The sequence below is a fragment of the Trichogramma pretiosum genome, unplaced genomic scaffold (genome assembly GCF_000599845.2).
Source record: "Trichogramma pretiosum strain Unisexual culture from Peru unplaced genomic scaffold, Tpre_2.0 scaffold69, whole genome shotgun sequence".
Taxonomy (NCBI): Eukaryota; Metazoa; Arthropoda; class Insecta; order Hymenoptera; family Trichogrammatidae; genus Trichogramma; species Trichogramma pretiosum.
The window spans coordinates 21,006-40,310 of NW_019641608.1; positions in this window are offsets into that span (position 1 = coordinate 21,006).

Here is a 19,305-nt window from a genome sequence, read left to right on the forward strand (position 1 = left end):
CGTGTATGTATATAAAAGTGATGATATCCAAACATGCTTGTGGATTGTATGCAAGGATATAAGAGAAATATAAGAATAGGTTTATATTATACATGAATTTTTAATTTTGGCTCCTTGTAAAGGAGCATTTATTTCATCTTTTTTTAAATAAGTGTTTAATGAAACGCCACTATAATTTTGTAAATAATACGAATAATCTAAGTAAACAAATTAATTTTGTTGTAAAAAAGTTAACAGTGCGAAGTTACAGTTAAGAAAAAACAATTTGATGTATGTACAGTGCACGTATATTGTATAAACGACAATTGTTTGAATAAAAGACCCGATGAAAAATGTATTATCCAATTTTTACATGCGATTAGCAAAATAAAGAAAAATTGCAAAAATCAAAGGTACGTGAAAAAAGTATTCTTTCGAGCGTGTTTACATGTTCCCAATAATTACCATTTAAGTAAGAGAAGTGTTAATAAAATGAAATTTTTCATATTGCAAATAAATAGAATTTAAAACTATAGAAGAAAACTTATTTTGAAATTTCTGTAAAGTTAAGTTATTCAATACTTTATTGTACACCACGGCGAATCAATGAAATACTTATGTTATGTTCAACTTTGTTTATATTGACGATCATCTGATTCTAATTTTTGTACTCTTTTTTTCATGTATTAATAAGTGTCTGAAAATTATACGGATCGGAGTTTTATTTTGTTTGAAGCCTGCAACATTTTAAAGGAAAAGTTTTCACAATAAAATGGTCGAGTTATTATAATTTTTTTTAATATACGTAATATTGTAATGAATACCTATATACATATTTATATATGTATATACACATATAATGTAATAAACAACTATTATATTTATAATTGAGTTTTTTATTTAATACAACTTCCAACCAATCATATCAAAATATGTTTCGGTATAAAAATACATATTTGAAGTATCATTTTTAGTTCTTTTATTAATAAAAATAAAAATACATCTCCGCGTAGAAATGTCCCAGAACATTTAAGTAACGTATGATTATTTTAAAACCATACTCTGACTTATATAGTTATTTTCAAGTTTTCACATGCAGGGTTACAGATGAAAAGTATTCACCATCTACTGGCGATGGCTTAAAGTATTATCAGGGGAAACGTTTAAAAACTAGTCTAAATTTTTTGAAACGATTAAATTGTCATTTTAGAGTAATTTAAAATACGTTCAAGATATTTATAGAAAAAAAAATTACCAAAAAAAACAATTAATAGTAAATTTATTTTGAAATATTCATTCATTAGTCCATTATTTATGTTCAGCATTTCGGCTAGGGATGATTTTGACTATATTATAAAACTATACATATACTTAAATTAGTTCCAAAGTTTGCAGATTTTAATTGTAATTTACGATGCGAGAACCGTAAGTATGGCAGAGGGTAATTCGGGACTGAAGCATAGTGAGGGCTTTAGAAGGCATACCTAAAAAAGCATCTCATGTCTCGAGTATCGTATGTTATTTTATGCATCGGGTACTTTACTATATGAAAAATTGTAAAAAAAATTAATAATCTATTTTTACATCATCGTTTGTTACATAACTAGAAAAAAATAAAGAAAGAACCAAAACGATAACATTATAAAAAAATATTTTTCTTTTACTCATACGGTGCAGCATTGACGAAAATATGAAAAAATAATACTGTATGTTTTCCTTCTTTTGCAATAAGGCATTCTTCAGACACATACCCTGGCGACAATGACGACGACCCCTTCGTCATTTTCTTCTTTTTTTGCACGTTCACGCCGTTGAAGACTTTTATCGCGCGGAGTTGTATCTCCCTTCGTTACGCAGACACAAAGAGGGACCGTAGAGAGAGAGAGAGAGAGAAAGAGAGCTCGTACAGTTTCTCTCTTTGTGAGGAGAGTATACGTGTACATAAAAACTTCCGACCTTTTCGGCAAGTTTTCTGAGATGCTGTTTTTATAATATACACATACAAACGCACGCTCTACTTCTTTGTTCCTTGCCCTTGGATCATTACAATCTCTCTCGTAAGAGTGGTGGATACGGTAAGTCTGTAGAAGATTTTTTCTTTCTCAGTGAACTTGATAAGTTATTCATACACTCGACGCGTTTATTATGTTTCTGACAAAAAAGAGCCATAATTTCTCTAATTCTCTTTCCCCCAGTACAAATATTTTACCACTTGCTCGAGCAAACGGAAACAAATTTAAACATTGTTTTTTTATTTGGATTTTCTCTACCTTCTCTGTATCCGTTGAAAAATAAGATACGACGAAGATTCGCGAGTTTGCATACATGATTTAAAATAACAAAGTATAGCGGCGCAGTGCACAGGGTCGATGAAGTTTTGCGAGGAAGCGAACTGCGCGTAGAATAGTATTTTACACATTTCTTATTACTCCCTCGAGGCTGTTGCGATATATTTTACCGCATGCTGTGCAGGTATATATCTTGCGGGGATTTTAATTTTTGTGTTTACAGACAGTATTGTTATTGTTTTACGAGTCGATCAGTTTATTTCAAATATCACGATACAATTTGAAAATGATTGAGCAGAACCAGTCGTTAATTTTATTCTTTTCATAAAATCATAAACAAAATATAGTACGTGTATTTCTTTACAACGACTTACCTTAGATTCTCGAGTGGTGTTTAGTAGGTTATAAAAATAGCTAAATCATCCCCTGTTATCGCTGAATGCGCTTAGCTCTTTTTGGCCCGGGTCTCTTGTTACTTTTCCTGTGTATGTATATTTTTTTTTTTCGCCGCACTTCCATGATCTTTTGTTCTTGCTTATACTTATCGTGCATGCACCCCTGCACAGCCCCAAAGTTTCTCTTTGCTCTTTTGAAAGGATGTCATGAGCTGATAGCGACCTCGATATCGATTTGTCGCGATGATTATTATCGTAGACATACAATAGCGGTATAACGACACTGTGGGGCGAAAAAAAAAATGTAGACTTTATTTTCATTTTTTATGGCAGAAGAGAATTGAATTTTAATTCTGAATCGCAGACGATTGATGGGTGTCGAAAATTATTTAGCTGGACACTGATGGCAGGTCATTAGTGCAGGTGCATTTTTCTTCGATACATATTTAGAGCGATACTTGTCTCTGGGTAATAACGATGCCACGACAGCTGCTGCGTACCATTGAACAGCTCGTTTGCAAGTACAAGAAGCGGTGGGGCAAAGATCGAACCGTCGAGAGCTTAATTCGATTTTGACGATTTTGTTATACCATGAAGCTCGGCTTGCAAATTCTAGAGATACATATTGTGCTTTTATTACATCCGAAGCTTAATTACCGCAGTCCAGTTTGTAAAGCGGAAAATATCCAATAAAAATTGTTAAACCGAGTCGAGCTGAAGCCGACTACATATAGCTCGCAATATGTTTTTGCGACTTGCGAAAGCCGCGTGCGAAGTTTTTGTTTGACGCTTTATTACCCGAAGCGAATTTCACTTTCGACGCCCGCCGCCGCGATTCTCTCGATATATATGAAACGGATGGGGCTTCAAAATCGAATTTATCTTATTATTTTCTCGTTTTGCCGCCGTGGAGGTGAGCCGGGCATCGATGGCGGCACTCTTGCACACAAGCGCGCGCGTCTATAATCCTAGCAAGATTAAAGCCAGCGAGTCACACCCTCAGGACATTTTTTCGTACATCGACTCTCGTCGTTATATAAATATAGTACGGGTACGCTTTGATGACACGGATAGTCGAATTGTTTTCTTGCGCTTTATTTTATCTATTTTTCGTGCAAATACCACACAGGTACGGAAACGGAGTCGCCTCGTTCAAGTGGCAATATTATATAAGTATAAAAGGTAAACGCTATCTTTTTCTCGAGGGGGGTGGGGTTCCCAGTGACTAGCTCGTGGATATATTATTCTTATACAGCCATGGCAGCTCGTTCACCTGCAGCCGCCACACGAGCTGTGCCAGTATTCACGCGCGCTCGCCAAAATCGCGTGTGTCCCAGTTACCTTCGTCCATGTCAGATCAATATAATCACACACACACACGTATGTATGCACACACAGAGAGGCTACTGGCGCCGTTGCTGCCACCGACGTCGTCGTCGTCGTCGTCGCCTCTGCAGGTGCAAAGTCAGTATTATTTATGCCATATCGTATAATCGTAAACTAAAGAAAAGATGAGAGATAAAGAGAGCAACAAAAAAAGAAGAAGAAGAAGAAAAAGCAACCAAATTTTCTTCTCCGGATATAGATCCGCGCGGCATTATACTCGAGAGCGAGCGAGCGAGAGGGAGGCTATATAATAGCGCGCGAGCTCTTCTTTTTATTAAATTTTTATGTCTCTGCGGGCGCTCGCTCGCTCGCAGGAGCGAAAAAGTGATGTCTCTATTTAGAGTCACGCGCGCTGCGCTGCACTAACGCTCATGCATGCGGGGGGATAAGATCAACAATCACCATTTAAGTGCGCGCGAGTCTATATGCAGTTTCAGTTTTACTCCCCCAACGAAGAGAGCCGTTCGCGCGCGAAGAAATAGAAAAATTCTTGGATATCAGCTTCGCGCGTTTTCGTATACCGAGGCGACTTTCTTCTTTTTCTTTTTTACTTTGTCTCGCTCGAGCTGTACGGTCCAATAGCGACATGTATGGCACAGCTTTTCCTTGTACTTTTTGTACTTAGCTAAGCCACGCCTATATACACTTATATAAATCGTCGTGTATGATGGGCGTAATTTAAAGACATTAGAAGCTCAAAAATGTTAAAAAAATAAAATTCAACCTTAAACTCAATTGCAAGGAACATTCTTATTATATTATTATTATATTATTATTATATTATTATATACAATGGATAAAAATTAACCGATATAGATGATAGATTGCTTGAATTCAGATGTTCGCGAAATTATATTGAAATTTCATTTTCATGTCAACCCCGAGATCTCAGGAAAAAAAATTTTATGAAAATTCTGTTTCGTGACCGTACTAAAATAGTTCACTCTCAGAATTTCCACTTTTCAGAAAATTTCGAGCTCCTCATCGATTAATAACTTATGTGCTAATTCGATGTCGATCGGCCTTGGCTAATATTATTTATTAAACTACTTATAAATAAGTTTGAATTCCGGCAAAGTAAACTCAAGAAAAGTATCAACAAAAAAATTTCAATAGCAACGTGACCGATGAAGTATTCATTGTAATTTTTCACAACTTAATTATAACTAATATACTTTGCCGGAATTCCAATTTATTTATAAGTAGTTTAAAATTATATGTACGTAGACATATTGAAAATGCTAACAGGAGATCTTCTTACCTTGGGGTCATGGATCTTTCCTAAAATTTTTTGGGTAACTTAGAAAACATATTCTCTTATATTAGTTAGTGTTAATAAGTTCTATGAGTCATAGATAAAGTGAATACGTTAAAATAATGCAATAAATAAATAAAGCGTATTAAATACTTATTACCTATCTTCAAACTATTTGGGTACATTTTTTGGACACCTGCTTCTTGTAAACATTGCATGTTGGTGTAAAGAAGTTGTTGGATTACACTGAAAACCTTAAACATTGGGCTATTATTAAATTACACATTGGAGAATTGCACATAAGAATTGTTTGCAGTTCTTCAATCCATTCGTGTTGAATATTTTTCATTGTCAGCTTTCCCATGGACCATGTACATAAAAACTTTTTATATTTGATGATAACATTGAAATATATAACTTCCAAAGTTCAAGCTAATTAATGAATTTCTTTGTTTTTTTTTAATTTTTTTTTAATATAAATACGATAAAAATTATTTACATAATTTATTTTCAACCAGACATTAAAAAGTATCACAAATATGCTCATCATATCAGAATTTTTTCATATTATTTAATTAATTTTACATTTAAATATATTCATACGGGCAATACGAAAAATGTACAACATTTACATTTCTAGAGCATTAATTATATATTTCTATTTATAGTATTAAGCTGGAAAAGTGAAAAAATATTTTTTTCAGAAAACAGGCATAAGAGTCTTTTTCAATACACCATTCGAAAGTACTTTGTCTAGTTAAATACTTACAAACACTTAAATTAACTGGTATAAGTCTATAAACCTTCAGCAATAAGCATTTGGGATATCTAAGCTTTTTGCCGTAAGATTCCAAGTGTTTGCATGACACGACTAAGTTGTATGTGGTTTCATTTTTTTTTTATGGATCCTTATCGATCAACACAGCCTCAAGCAAAGCGTAAGATCAACTTTGATTACTTCCACATAAAATTTAATAGAATATTTTATTAAAATTTATCAAAAATAATCATTAATGAATAAAATATTCTATTAAATCGCATGTGGAAGTAGTCAAAGTTGATTTTATGCTTAGCTTGAGGTTGCATTAATAGATAATGATCCATAAAAGAAAATGAAACCACATACAACTTAGTCGTGTCATGCAAATACTTGGAATCTTACGGCAAAAAGCTTAGATATCCCAAATGCTTATATAGACTTATACCAGTTAATTTAAGTGTTTGTAAGTATTTAACTGGACAAAGTACTTTCAAATGGGGTATTGAAAAAGCCTCTTATACCTGTTTTCTGAAAAAAAATTTTTTTCACTTTTTCAGCTTAATACTACAAATAGAAATATATAATTATTTAAGTCCCATTTGCGGCCAATAAATACTTGGCCGCAATCGGGGCCAAGCAAATATTCCACCAATCTTTGCTCGTTAGATTCTGCACGACTATATAACAACTTTTAATCGACAGATGGGTACCCGTCATGAGCCTCAAAGATGACAAAGTCCATTTCAAGCTAAATCCCCTCAGATGTTGGAACAGACGCTGCACCAAGGGATCTTCGTAGTTTCTTTCGACGACGAGTAGCAAGGCTCGCATTCCCTGCGCATCGAGTATGGACATATCGGCGTCAGATTGAAGTAGTAACTCCGCCACCTCATCGTGATGTCTGTATAGAGCCAGGTGTATCGGCGTGCTGCCGTTTAACGGCCAAAGGCAATCAATGTCGTGGCCGTGCGTGATAAAATCACCAACGGCATCGAGTGCTCCAGACATGCTGGCCGCGTGAAAATGAGTTAGGCCGCTGAAGTCGCTGTAGTTCGCCCCGAACTGGTTGTAGATCTTAAAGAGGTCCTCGACGAGGTCGTAGAAGCCGAGTAGGGCCGCGGAATGGATCGCCGTGACCCGTTGTACCGTTCGAGGTCCGATTAAAATTTCGACTTCGTCCCTGTAGCCAGTCTTGATCACAAATTGGATGAATCGTTTTCTGTTCTCGTGAGGGAGGTGCAGGCCATCGTAGAAGCAATATAAGCAATCGATGAGAAGATGATCGATCTGTCCGCGTTGAAAAATGTCTCCATGACTGGGAATTTCGTTGAACGAAGGAATCAAAGAGTCCAATTCACGGAGAAATCTGTGACGGCTTTCGCCGCTGTTCCAGTCGACGCGCTCCCACATTCTCCAAAAACTTGTCACCTGATTTTGGGCCATTGTAAATTTTTTTTCGCATCCTCTCGCACTACGCGTTGCCAAACGGTGTATACAATTGGAGGTGTATCGATTTTTTTTCGCAAAAATCACTCGCCTCGGCCGATGTGTGATCTTTCTCGATTTGGGCCGGCGTTGTACGGAACGTGTGTATATCTTACTAAGTGACCGAACGATAAACTTCGTTGTTGTAAGATGTAAAAGTGCGTAAGAGCTATGAATTTTTGTTTATGTTTATCCAGCTCGAACGAGACACAATTACGCAGAAATATTACAAATGCTGAGTATCAGGGTTACTGCCATTATTAAAGATCTTTTGGCGATAATAAAAAGTTTGTCGCTTGGAATACAACATCAAATATGCCTAATAGTTGGGAGGTCTTATTTTTGCTTGAGTATGTTTTAATTATCTCGAAAAGTACTTAAGACAGAAAAAAGGGTATAGTTGCAAAAGTAAAATTAGTAATTAAAAAATAGCAATAACTAGTCGATGAAGAAAAATTTAAACCATCAAAGCTCGATTGACTATCACGTTTATAATGTATAAAATGTGCAATATAATTTTAGTTGCTTGGAAACTTTTGAGGATGCCAATTCCGCGTTAAAAAAATTCAAATTAAAAATTATGACTAATTTTTAAAATCAGTAAACAGCTGTATAAGAATAAGCTGTAAGGTGTGAAACTTTAGTATGATTATTGTGTAAATAAAAGACTAAGGGCCGTGTAAACGCATACTGAATTTGAAATATTTTTCTTAAAATGATTGTGTGTGTAACAAAAATAAAATCAAAACTGCTTTTTATTTAAATTTATTTTAGAAAATAAGCTTCTCTATACTTCTATCTTGTAAATTTCACTGGTCTCCTCTGATGCTTTTTAAACAAGTACTAGCCCGACTTTCAGCGCGCTTCGCGCGCTATCTTCTTTCTTATTCCGTTTTGCCATTTTTCAATATTTAAAATAGAAAAATTAAATAAACGTTATGTTATAAACTGTAAAAATACGCAATAGGTCGGCTTTTCACCTCAGCGTCTCCTCGAGAAAACCAATCCAAATTAGTCTTCAGCCGTCCATAGGTTAATATTCCACTTTCTTAACTTACTATAATACTCGTATTTGCGCGCTACAAAACAAAAGCAAGCTACTGAACAACCAATCACAGCGCGTATAAAATGATAACGCCAAAATCCTCACCACTTTTATAGGATAGGATATTTGTTGCGAGCACAACGAGCAGCTTTAATCTTCGAAAATTTCTCGCAGAGGCATTCTTAAAACTGGTAATGAGCACTTTGTATTACTTTTTTTTTTCTCTTTCACGACCCGAAAAACTATGGGGGCTCTCGTGCGTATGCAACGCCGAGTTCAAGGGTGGCAAGTACCTAGCCCGAGGCGGCGCGTAGTACTACCACTACTACTACAGAACTGCAGCTGGAGGAGGAAAACAAAAGCTTCGACAAAAGTATATGCGTGCGTGACGCGTGCAAAGACGACTACACTATATATAGTCGGGCGAAGCAGCAGCAGCAGCAGCAAAAGATTTTTCTTCTTTCTCCGACTTCTCTAGAGTTGATGTTTTTGCCTACGTCACCTCTAGCCCGCGCTCCCTTATATAGCCTCACGCGCGCGAGCGTATATATATTTTCGAGGAAAAGAAGAAAAAAAAGGACAAAGTGAATGTATACAGCAGCACTCATTGCGCGTATATATATGTACACGAATGAGTCGAGTACTCAGCGCGNTGTGTGTGTATGCATGTGTATGTGAATGAGAAAGGGGCGAAAGAGAGAGAGAGAGGATCGTTGCTATGTACGAAAACTCGACGCGTGGCTACGCTCCGTGTCGAGTCAGACGTGAATCGAGCTCACTTTTCGCCGCGTTTGACAACTTATCCTCGAGTAAACATCGGTATTTTTTCACTACTCTTTCCCTCTCCTCTTCTTTATTTTTTTCTTTACTTCTATTGTCGAAATCAAGCGATTTTTTTTACTCTCTCTCTCTCAAGCGGTATATACACATAAATTTATGCGTTTTGCAAACCACGGCTTCTCTTTAGCGAGTTCAATTTCCCGATACTTATCGTAAAATATTTGAACAAAAGTCGACAAATTCATAGTCCTCGTGTTTTATTTTCGAAGCCTTCTCGGGTTTTTACTTCTTTGCTTTTGAAGTATGGAAGAAAATATGCATTTCGCTCTGCATAACATAAGAGCTACGAGATTTTGAAGAAAGAGATTGCATGACAATTCGCGTATATTACACAAAAAAGATTGTTACAAAGAAGCGATAAAAGATTACAGCTTTGAACTAAATAAATATCAAAGAAAAAGAAATCACTAAAGTAAGCATTTCGTAACTTAAATTTTTTGCCGTTACCTTTAAAATCGAAAGTAGCGTAGGAATATGTGCGTGTGTGCATAGGAAAAGAAAAACTTGAAAAAGTTAATACTCGATCAAGTTACATAATGTTTGCATCGGAAGTTTTTTCAAGAATTTTTCATCTCCACACACGTTTAAATTTATGTATTACACATTGAGAAAAAAGTATACACTCCTGGAAGTAAAAAAAAAATTTTTTTTATAGATCAAGAGCTAGGAGTAGTTGCGCCTGTATAACGCGCGTGGCCTGCGCGCCCTCGTCGGCGTCGCTGCAAGGAATCGAGATTATTTGGGCAGAAAAAAGTTTTTTGCCGAGAAACATAGTTATGTGCCTCTGCAAGCTCGCAAGCCAGCGAGCAGGCAAAAAAAAATTACCCAAACAGGGTCTGTTCCTTCAAATATTGATGCGCGCACAAGCCCGGAGTACTGCTGCTGCTACGTACGTGTAAGACTTTCGTACTAGCTCGAGCGAGGGCCTACATACCTCTACCTGCTCTAGTAGCTGCTGCTGCTGCTGCTGCTCACGCTGCCCGGAGTGTCAGGCCAATTGAAAATGCAAAAGTTAAATAGAATCAGTCAAACTCGTTTCAAGACTTTCGAGGACTTTTTCGCGTATGTATGTATGTAGCTATAGCTCCGTACGTTTCGTGCATAGCAGCTCTCGACGTGTTACACGCTTTGGCGATTATTTACGGACAGCCTCGGGTATATGTATACGTGCACGGCGAAGTCTATATCGCATAAAGAGAGAAAGAAGAAAGAGGAGGAGGCGAGATAGCATATACACACTCGAGGCACGTCAGTCATACTTTTTTGTTCGGTTACCCACGCATATTATTGATGAAGAGCATGGGTTGTAGTGAGCCTCGTGCACGATATCTCCGCCTTGCCTATGAAAAAGTGCCAAACCACACCGCACACCCTTTCGAGAGAGAGAGAGAGAGAGAGAGTGAGTGTAATGCGAGGGAAAACATTTACCCGCGCGATCGACTTTGATGGAACGATTAATTCGATTGTCTCTCGGATATGCGTTAATTTAATTCCGCGGCTCCTTCAAAACGTTCGTCGCTGCTGTCGCGTTCGTTCCACTTGGCGCGTCAAGTTTCGAGCTCTCCTCTTTTCAATTTTATATATGCTTACGCAGAAAAAAAAGGAAGGAATTTACGAACACAAGGGCGTGGGATCGAGAGGTGAGGTCTGTAGAAGCTCGCGAGGGAGAGAGAGGGAGATAATTGATGAACCGAGGCTTCTCTTGCGTATATACCTATATGGATAGCTGTCGAGAGTCAGGCGCGGCACGTCCCCCAATGTGTCTGCGAGCACGTCGAGATGCCTCTCAAACTTCTAATCAAAATAATCTGCAGAACCTTCAACTTGCGACTATATAATACTCGTGAAACATCGTATATATAGTTGCGATGTGCCGCGTCGCCCCTCTCGACTTTGTCCCCGAGCCCTTGTGTGTACTATATGCTACGTTCATAAACAGCGAGAAATGGAACGGAGAGTGAAAAGCGATTTTTGCGGGAAATTCGTCCGACACGAGTCCGTCGCTATTTTTCTTTTTATACTTGTGAATATTTACGATTTCAATTAGCGTAATAAGTTGCGCGAGGAAAAATCGAAGTCAAATAATTCATAGACGGGTAAGTATAAGCGCGACAGAAAGAGCCCCTGGAAAAGTTCTTTTTGTAGAATTAAAATTATTTTTACCGAGTCGCCACGGCAGTGTGAAACATTCCTTATATTTATTTTAAAAAATGAAGCGAGCAAAGAGGCATTTAAAATATAATAAATTGAAGCCACCGAACGCGCCAACGTTTTTTCTCTCTCGCAAAATTGTTGTGTAGGTTTTCTCTCTCTCTCTCTCTCTCTCTCTCTCTCTGCCTCTCGAACGTGTATAAGTAGAGAGCCTTGCCTTGGGGAGAAACTATTGCTGGGAAACCGACGGCTATTACTCTTGTCAAGCCGCGAAAGTAGCAGCAAAAAAAAGACGCGAGAATACGAGCGATAAAGAAAGAAAAAGCTGTATATAGGTGTGTGTGTATGTTGTGTATGGGCTCCATTACATCAAATGCAATATTTGTGGTACACCGTACCGACGCGCTATATACTAGCGTAAACTCGAGTTTTGGCCTTTGTACATAATGAATGTTACTTTTAGCCGATTCGATACGCCTTAAATTTAATGCGGATTCATGTAAAATCAGACGTTAAAATTAAAGTAATCGATACTGAATTATATTTTAAGTGCCTTTACATGCAACCTTCGTTGAAAATTGATGTGACAGTGGTGATTTGTATTTTTTACACAAACTGCGCAAAAATGTCTGATAAAGCAATTACATACATTATTTTTAACGTCTACTTTTTATGAAAACGGTTCAGTTCCATACTCAAATGTTTCGATTGAAAATTAATGCTCTAACACTGATTTAGTTCTTGCGTTCATAGCTTAGAAAGAGTATTATGATTGAGCCGAAATTAAATCCAGCCTTCACCGCTAGATCCCGAGTGCCTTTAAATGAACCTGCAAGTGACAAAGTCAAAATAGTTGTATAAGTAAATGTGATTACCCACGATTATGTCTGCCACGGTGTAATATATAAACTCATTAGTTCAGTGTGAAATAGGGACGAAATTACGAAATTCACCCAATACCAAAGATAGGTATAACACGATGTACACAGATATAAAACCTTAATATAGCTAATATAGCTGTTAGCGCGCGATGCGCTCTTGATAAAATAATACGCAAGCGTACATAGTTTCGTAATGTTGCCGGGCTCGTATGGTCAATTTGGGCAAATATTATGAGAGGATGGGCGTGTTATGGCCTCGTCGTATCCTGGCCGAAAATATTCCAGTTCGAACTTATTCGTGCGCTGTGTGTTACGTGCAGGTGTACACATTTACCGAATACGTGCCCATACTCTCTCGGGCGAAAAGTTTATTATATGCGTTATTCGGTCTCTGTTCAGTACTCGAGCTTTGCCTGACAATCGATGCTCGCATATAATATACACCATAAATGACAAGGCTAAATTGATTAGACCGAGAGAGCAGCAGTGGCGGCGGTTATCGCGTACTTGCCATAGATGCAAGCCGCCTATACCCGTAGTATAGCTCTGCTCTGCTCTCTGTGCAGCAGTACATATTATGCTTTATTGATTTACAATACTCCTCCACCCTATATATATACATATATATATATATTGTGTCGCGGTGTTGCCTCTCTGCTGTTGCTATGTGCACACACAATGCACTGTTTATGATAACTATACGACCCCGTGAAGTATATGGCAAGAAAAAACTTTTTGACAGCTACACCTCGCTCACACACACAGGTCTTCGGCTCTTTCTTTCAGTCGAGCTGTGTGAGTGTGTACTATATACGGTACGACGACCATTGCCAGCCATAGAAAAAAAATTACTCACGTTTTCGTATACGCTACACAGCGTGTAACGGAGCTTTCTTTCTCACGAGTGTCAAGCGAAGTGAAACAGAAAAGGATTCGAAAAAAGGAAAGCAAAGTAACAAAAAGAAAAAAATACTTGACGTTGCGCACAGACAGTTGCACACTCCCTAATTATATAATCTGTTAAATCTTCAAAGTATCCCCTGCACGTATAAAATCGAAACTTTGTTAGAGAGTGGAGGTAGCTAGCAGGTAGCTAGCGAGGCCAAAATAAAAAAAAAAAATAAGAAAAGAAGCTCGACGCGAGCTCGAGGGAATTTAGAGCCAAGGCTTAATAAATCATTCAGTGATCTCTTCCCCTACCTTTCTCTCTCTCTCAATTGGAATTGAAAGCCCCCTCGAGCTTTCTTCTTTAATACTTTAATATCTCAACAAAGGAACAGCCTGTCGGAATCATTTCGTCCTTCGGAGGGCTGAAGCAGTGGACTTGCAGATGTGTTGGTGTCCTCGATAATAATAATTATTTGTCCGACAGGGAATACAGCTGGAGATACACAACGGATGGGAAATTTTAACTCTTATAGCCAAGGCATGTATAGCGAGCATATTAATTAAATACTGGTTGATTAAAAATCGTCTCCCAATAAAAATCTTTAAAAGCACGTTTGTATAATTGTCGTCGGAGAATCAAATCGACGAAATCCAGGTCGAAGGAAGAATTTGTTTTTCGTCGCTTCTAGATATACGTATATAAATACATGTTACCGCGCGGAGGAAAGCTCTTGCGGAACAAGTTAAATAAAGCTAGTAGCTACGTGTGTGTGTGTGTGTGTGTGGGAGTGCAAGGAGGTACAAGAAGGAAAAAAAGGTCAAAAGATAGGAGAGAGAAAGCTCGAGCGGCGTCGCTCGTTGAATATGTAGAGAGATGAACGAAGAAGACGAAGAAGTAGCTCCTCGCTCGTGCAGGAGGAAAGGAGTCTCGCGTCGTCGCACGTTGACTAGCACTACTACTAAACGAGAGAGAGTATTGCGGTTTCTTCTCTCTCTCTCTCTCTCGCTTTCTATGGCGCGTACACTGTGCGAGGAGCAATATCAGCAGCAGCCGTTTTTCGAATGCGCCTAATACCGCATAGAGTACAGTGGAGATGCTGGAGGAGCGCCTCGATGGCTGCGAGCGAGAGCAGAGTCGAGAGGAAGACAGATAAGCTTCTTCTCTCTCTCTCTCTCTCTCTCTCTCTTGGCTTGGCTTGGCTTGGCTTGTTGTATACATAGGCCTCCTCCGCCCCCCTGTTCGAGTCCTGCACATTGCCTCTCTCTCTCAGGATGCTCCGCAGGCTGGCAAACTGGCTGACTGCGCTGTGCATACACAAGTCGGCTCTTCCCCCGCTCGCTCGGCAAGCGCGCGATATCAGGCTATTGTGTATACACAGGACCCCGGCGCACAGGCTGTGGCAATATTTTTGCAAACCCTCCTCCTCCTTCGCCCCCTTCACCACAGAAGCAGCAGCAGCAGCTCTCTTCGCCAGCTACCCCCATTCAGACTGTTTATTTTCGATTCGGCGCGTATATCGTATACAGTTGCACTGCACGCTCGAGCTTGCGAGCTTGCGGGGGGCTCTTCCTTTTCTCTCGGCTGCGCGCGAGTATAATCACGCGAGGCTGCATCGCCACCGCGATTGATTCGCAAATTTTCGCCGCGATTAACTTTGAAACGAGCCTCGCTCGCTCTATAATATAACGCGTGTGTAAGCTTCCCCCCACGCAGCCCAGTTTTGCGCCCCAGCAATATCTACAGCGAGGATGCGAAAGCAATTTGGCGCGCGGTTAAAAAATTTTAATATCTCTCTCTCTCTAGCTAGCTCGCTATATAGCGGAGAGCTGCATTAGGCTTATCGTTATAATGCAATAAAAACTCGATCAAATAAATGGCATTGCTACGAGATTTATACGGTCGCGCTAATGGCCATCCATATCTTTGCGGCTCGCGATGAATTATCTTCGTCCATAATGATATACGTCGATATAGTTACCGAGAAATCCTCGATGCGGTATACGGAAATTAGCGCGTCAAAATGAGCAGAAGAACGAGAGCAAACGCGAGAGGCAAAAAAAGCTCAAGTTTTTTAATGCACGACTTTCAATCGCATTTCTGGCTCACGAACATACACACATACACGTGTTAAAAAACACGTCTCGGGCGCGCATAATACGCCCCAGCTAATACAATAATACCTTCGTTCTTATCCTCGTAATAATGCGAGCGTGTCCTCGAAATTTATTATAATACCGCGCACAATAATACGTATTGCATGTTTAATATACAGCAAGCCGAGCCGAGCTAGCTGCTGCTGTGGCACGCGCGTACCTACATGTATACCTACTAAGAAGTAAATTACAGTTAAAGCGTGTCAACTAGCTTCTGGCTAAAAAGGCACTTTAGTCATTTCGTTCGCTCGCTTCGTACTTATATATACGCACAGCCATACAGCACGTGTATTGTGTCCCACGCGCGCGGCTACAATACACACATACGTGCCTCGCGCGCATTCACATGCACGTATAAATATAGCTACTTATCTATATATCTGTATATCAGCTAGCTCTATATGTACGCGTACAAACGGGCGAGTACATTTTTTATAAATATGCATACGTGTGAATGAATGAATTTGTCGCCAGTAAGTAGTTGTGCGCGGCAGCTATACAAAAAAAAGTGTCATTATGCTCTCTTTCTTTCTCTCTCTTTTTCTCTCTATTAGGTGCATACCAGAGCTTGCAAAGCCGACGACTTTCGAGCTCGAGAACACGTACTACGGCACGAGCGAAAAATCAATGCGCAAGCTCTCTCGGGCGAGTTATTGTTTTCCCGCGAGCACGAGCTACTCTAGGAAGGAGCTCGCAATATTTCCTAGCCAGCGATCCTTGCCCGACGACGACTCTTTGTGTATTATACTTCCGTCTCGCCGAAACAGGCAGCCAACCGAGCGACGCGATGTATTTGCTCTGCTCGAGGCAAAGACCTCGTACGGACAGGTCGCGGCCCTCGATGATGGCGACTCGTACAAGTTGGCAGACGAGCTCGCCACAGTACATATATATAATAGATAGAAGTATATGCGTGTAGACGTATATCTACACAGCTAGACTCGCGCCGATAGCGGCCAACTGAAATATTAAGCGACGCTAGGGCTAAAGACCTGCCTGACGTATACATACGCGCTCCACCAGCAGGACGAGCTCGAGCTTGCGTGTCTACGCGCGTACGTGAAATATCGACTGCTCGAGCCACTTCTGTACTTATCTATCTGTGTGTGCAAGCTATTCGAGTCGAAAAGATTATACCGCGCGGCCATACGTATACTTTCTCCTAGGCAATGACTGGGGCTATATCTCCTGGGCCTATCTTCTCGAGTAATAATCCTGGGGTGTCGCGATTCCACACGGTATAACGTATCTCGGCGCTAATTAGCTCGTCGAATTACGCTTTTACCGAACGTGACTTTTTCCTCGTCGGCGGCGGTGGTGGCTCATCCATTAGCCATCGAGTTTGCCCCAACCCCCAGCTGCCAGCACACGGGTTGGACGCGGCCACTCTCGGTAGCTTAGCCTAGGACTATATACCCGAATTACAAGGGACGAAAAAAATCTGAAATTTATTGGCAATCGATAAGTATACGGCAATATAGGTATATAGAAAACACTGGTCTAGTGCTCGCGAGCATGTGTTCTCGCTCGCGGCGCCTGATTATTTGTTAATACGCTCGTGTCATGCAACAGCGTATTATCCGAACGGCGCCGAGCCGAAGAAAGTTTCCTTTTTAATATTTCAAGTCGCAAAGCTCGGCTATTGATAACGCGCGTACCAGCACGACTCGGTATTATATACTATTTATGCCCGCGATCTTGCCGCACAAGTATAAGATAATCATCGTATTGAAAAAGTTAATAAAGTACGTCGTATTGTTACCCTGCCCCTCGTCGTCCTTATCGCGGAATTATATATCGATGTATTTTCAGCGATCGAGGAATGCGAGCTTTTTCAGGTGAAAAAAGTTGTATTCGATCGACCCAGATGAAAACTTCGATCGAAAGATCCTATATATACAAAAGGCTCGGCTCCGCTCACAATTATCACAGCGTGAAACGTTTATCGGAAAGACAAAAAAAATCAAGGCCGAAGAATAATACGGGAAATCCCCCGCTGCCACACAGCCGACAACAACAATATCGTCATCATCGACAGATATCGCACAAGCGCGCATATGCGGATGAAAAGCTCCTCTTTCTCTCTACAGCTATATGTATGTGTGTGTGTGTGTGTGTGTGTGTGTGTGTGTGCACCACTCCCAATAGAAGAGAGAGAGAGAGAGAGAGAGAGCAGTTGCGCGTCGTCATCGTAAATTTCACACACTGTGCACGAAATTCCCATATACTCGGTTAGCTCAGACAGTGAGCAGCAGCTAGCGGGCGAGCTTTTCTTGCTCTTTCATTCGGAAAACCTGCAGCGAATGTATGCGTTGAAAATTTCAGCTCGCTCGCGTATATTTTTGCTGAACTTTTGCTTTTTCTCTCTCTCTCCCAGCAGCTCTCACTCGGCACAGCGAGCTTTTTCTGACTCTGTGTCTGTGCATGTGTGTGCGCGCGCTTGTGTGTGTGTGTGTGTGTGTGTGTGTGTGCACGCGCACGAGGCGGCGCGTTGACGAGCTTCAACAATGACTTTTTTGCAGCTGTCTTTCAAATCTCATTTTTTTCCAACCGAGTCCTTTTCCACGTGCGGCAGTGCGTGTATTATATATCTATGTATATTTCAGCTGTGTAGTACGCGGTGTGCATGTGTATACATGTGCATATACAATACCGCAAACTTGTATGTATGTATGTGCACATGCACACGCATTACACGAAACATCATTATTATTATTATTATTATTATCGTCATTATTATTGTTGTTACTGTAATTATTATTATACACGCCTCCGCGCACAATGTCCCGTCGTCGTCGGCGCCGCGCGATATTATTTCTGCGCAAGGCATGTAATGCAGCTTTTGCTATGTAGGTAGGTGCTACGCTGCATCCAGAATTTGAAATTCGTTTCAACGTTCACGCGATGTTGACTCGCCCCTTTTTATATATAATATTCGATTCGCTGCTTTATTTGAATATATCGGTGCAGGGTACGAATTAGTGACAGCAGGGCTGTAATTTATGCGCCTAACAACGGTGTGATGATCAATGCGCGGCGTCGATGCAGCGCGTGTATTATATCGATGGACACGCGCGCAGCTTGCAAATTAATAATCGCGATACGCACTCATCTCTACGTATTCGCGAGCTGCTAATTTTTCTCTCCTTCGGAAGTCTTTCATACGCATCGACGCGAGAGCTGGTTCAATGCGAGAGTGCGTACGGGCATCTATTCAGTGCTACGGGGCCAAAATAAGCCGTAATGTTATTGTTTGCATCGTATACCGCGAACGTATAAGCACTCTCGTACATACTCACGTATTGCCCTGTTTGTGGGCATAAATAGCTGGTAGGAGTGAAGAGGATGTTTTACTGGAAAAAGCTTCGTACAAAAAATTCTCCATTTTCAAAAAAAAAAAAAAAAAAAAAAAAAACCTGGAAATCCTAGTAGAACGTCTTAATTGGTGAATATGCAATAGATGAGTACGATAATAAAAATTGATTCGTAATTTTGTGCTCATAGTTCGAAAACAGAGACATACGTATAATTTTCACTCCTGGCCTCGTGCATTAACGAGCCCGGAAATCCCGCGACTATCGCGCGAAATACACGTATATAACGCGCGCCGAATGTAATCTATCTCTGGAATCGGTATGCGAATAATATTTATTCGCGCGGGCCCGACGCGTGATTAAAATCTCAATTTCGTGAATTTAATCGACTTCGATATGTACATGTGTGTATGCTTTGAATCATGCAAACTGCTCGTGGACTCTCTCGCTGACGCCGTTGTTGTTGTTGTTGTTGTTGTTGTTG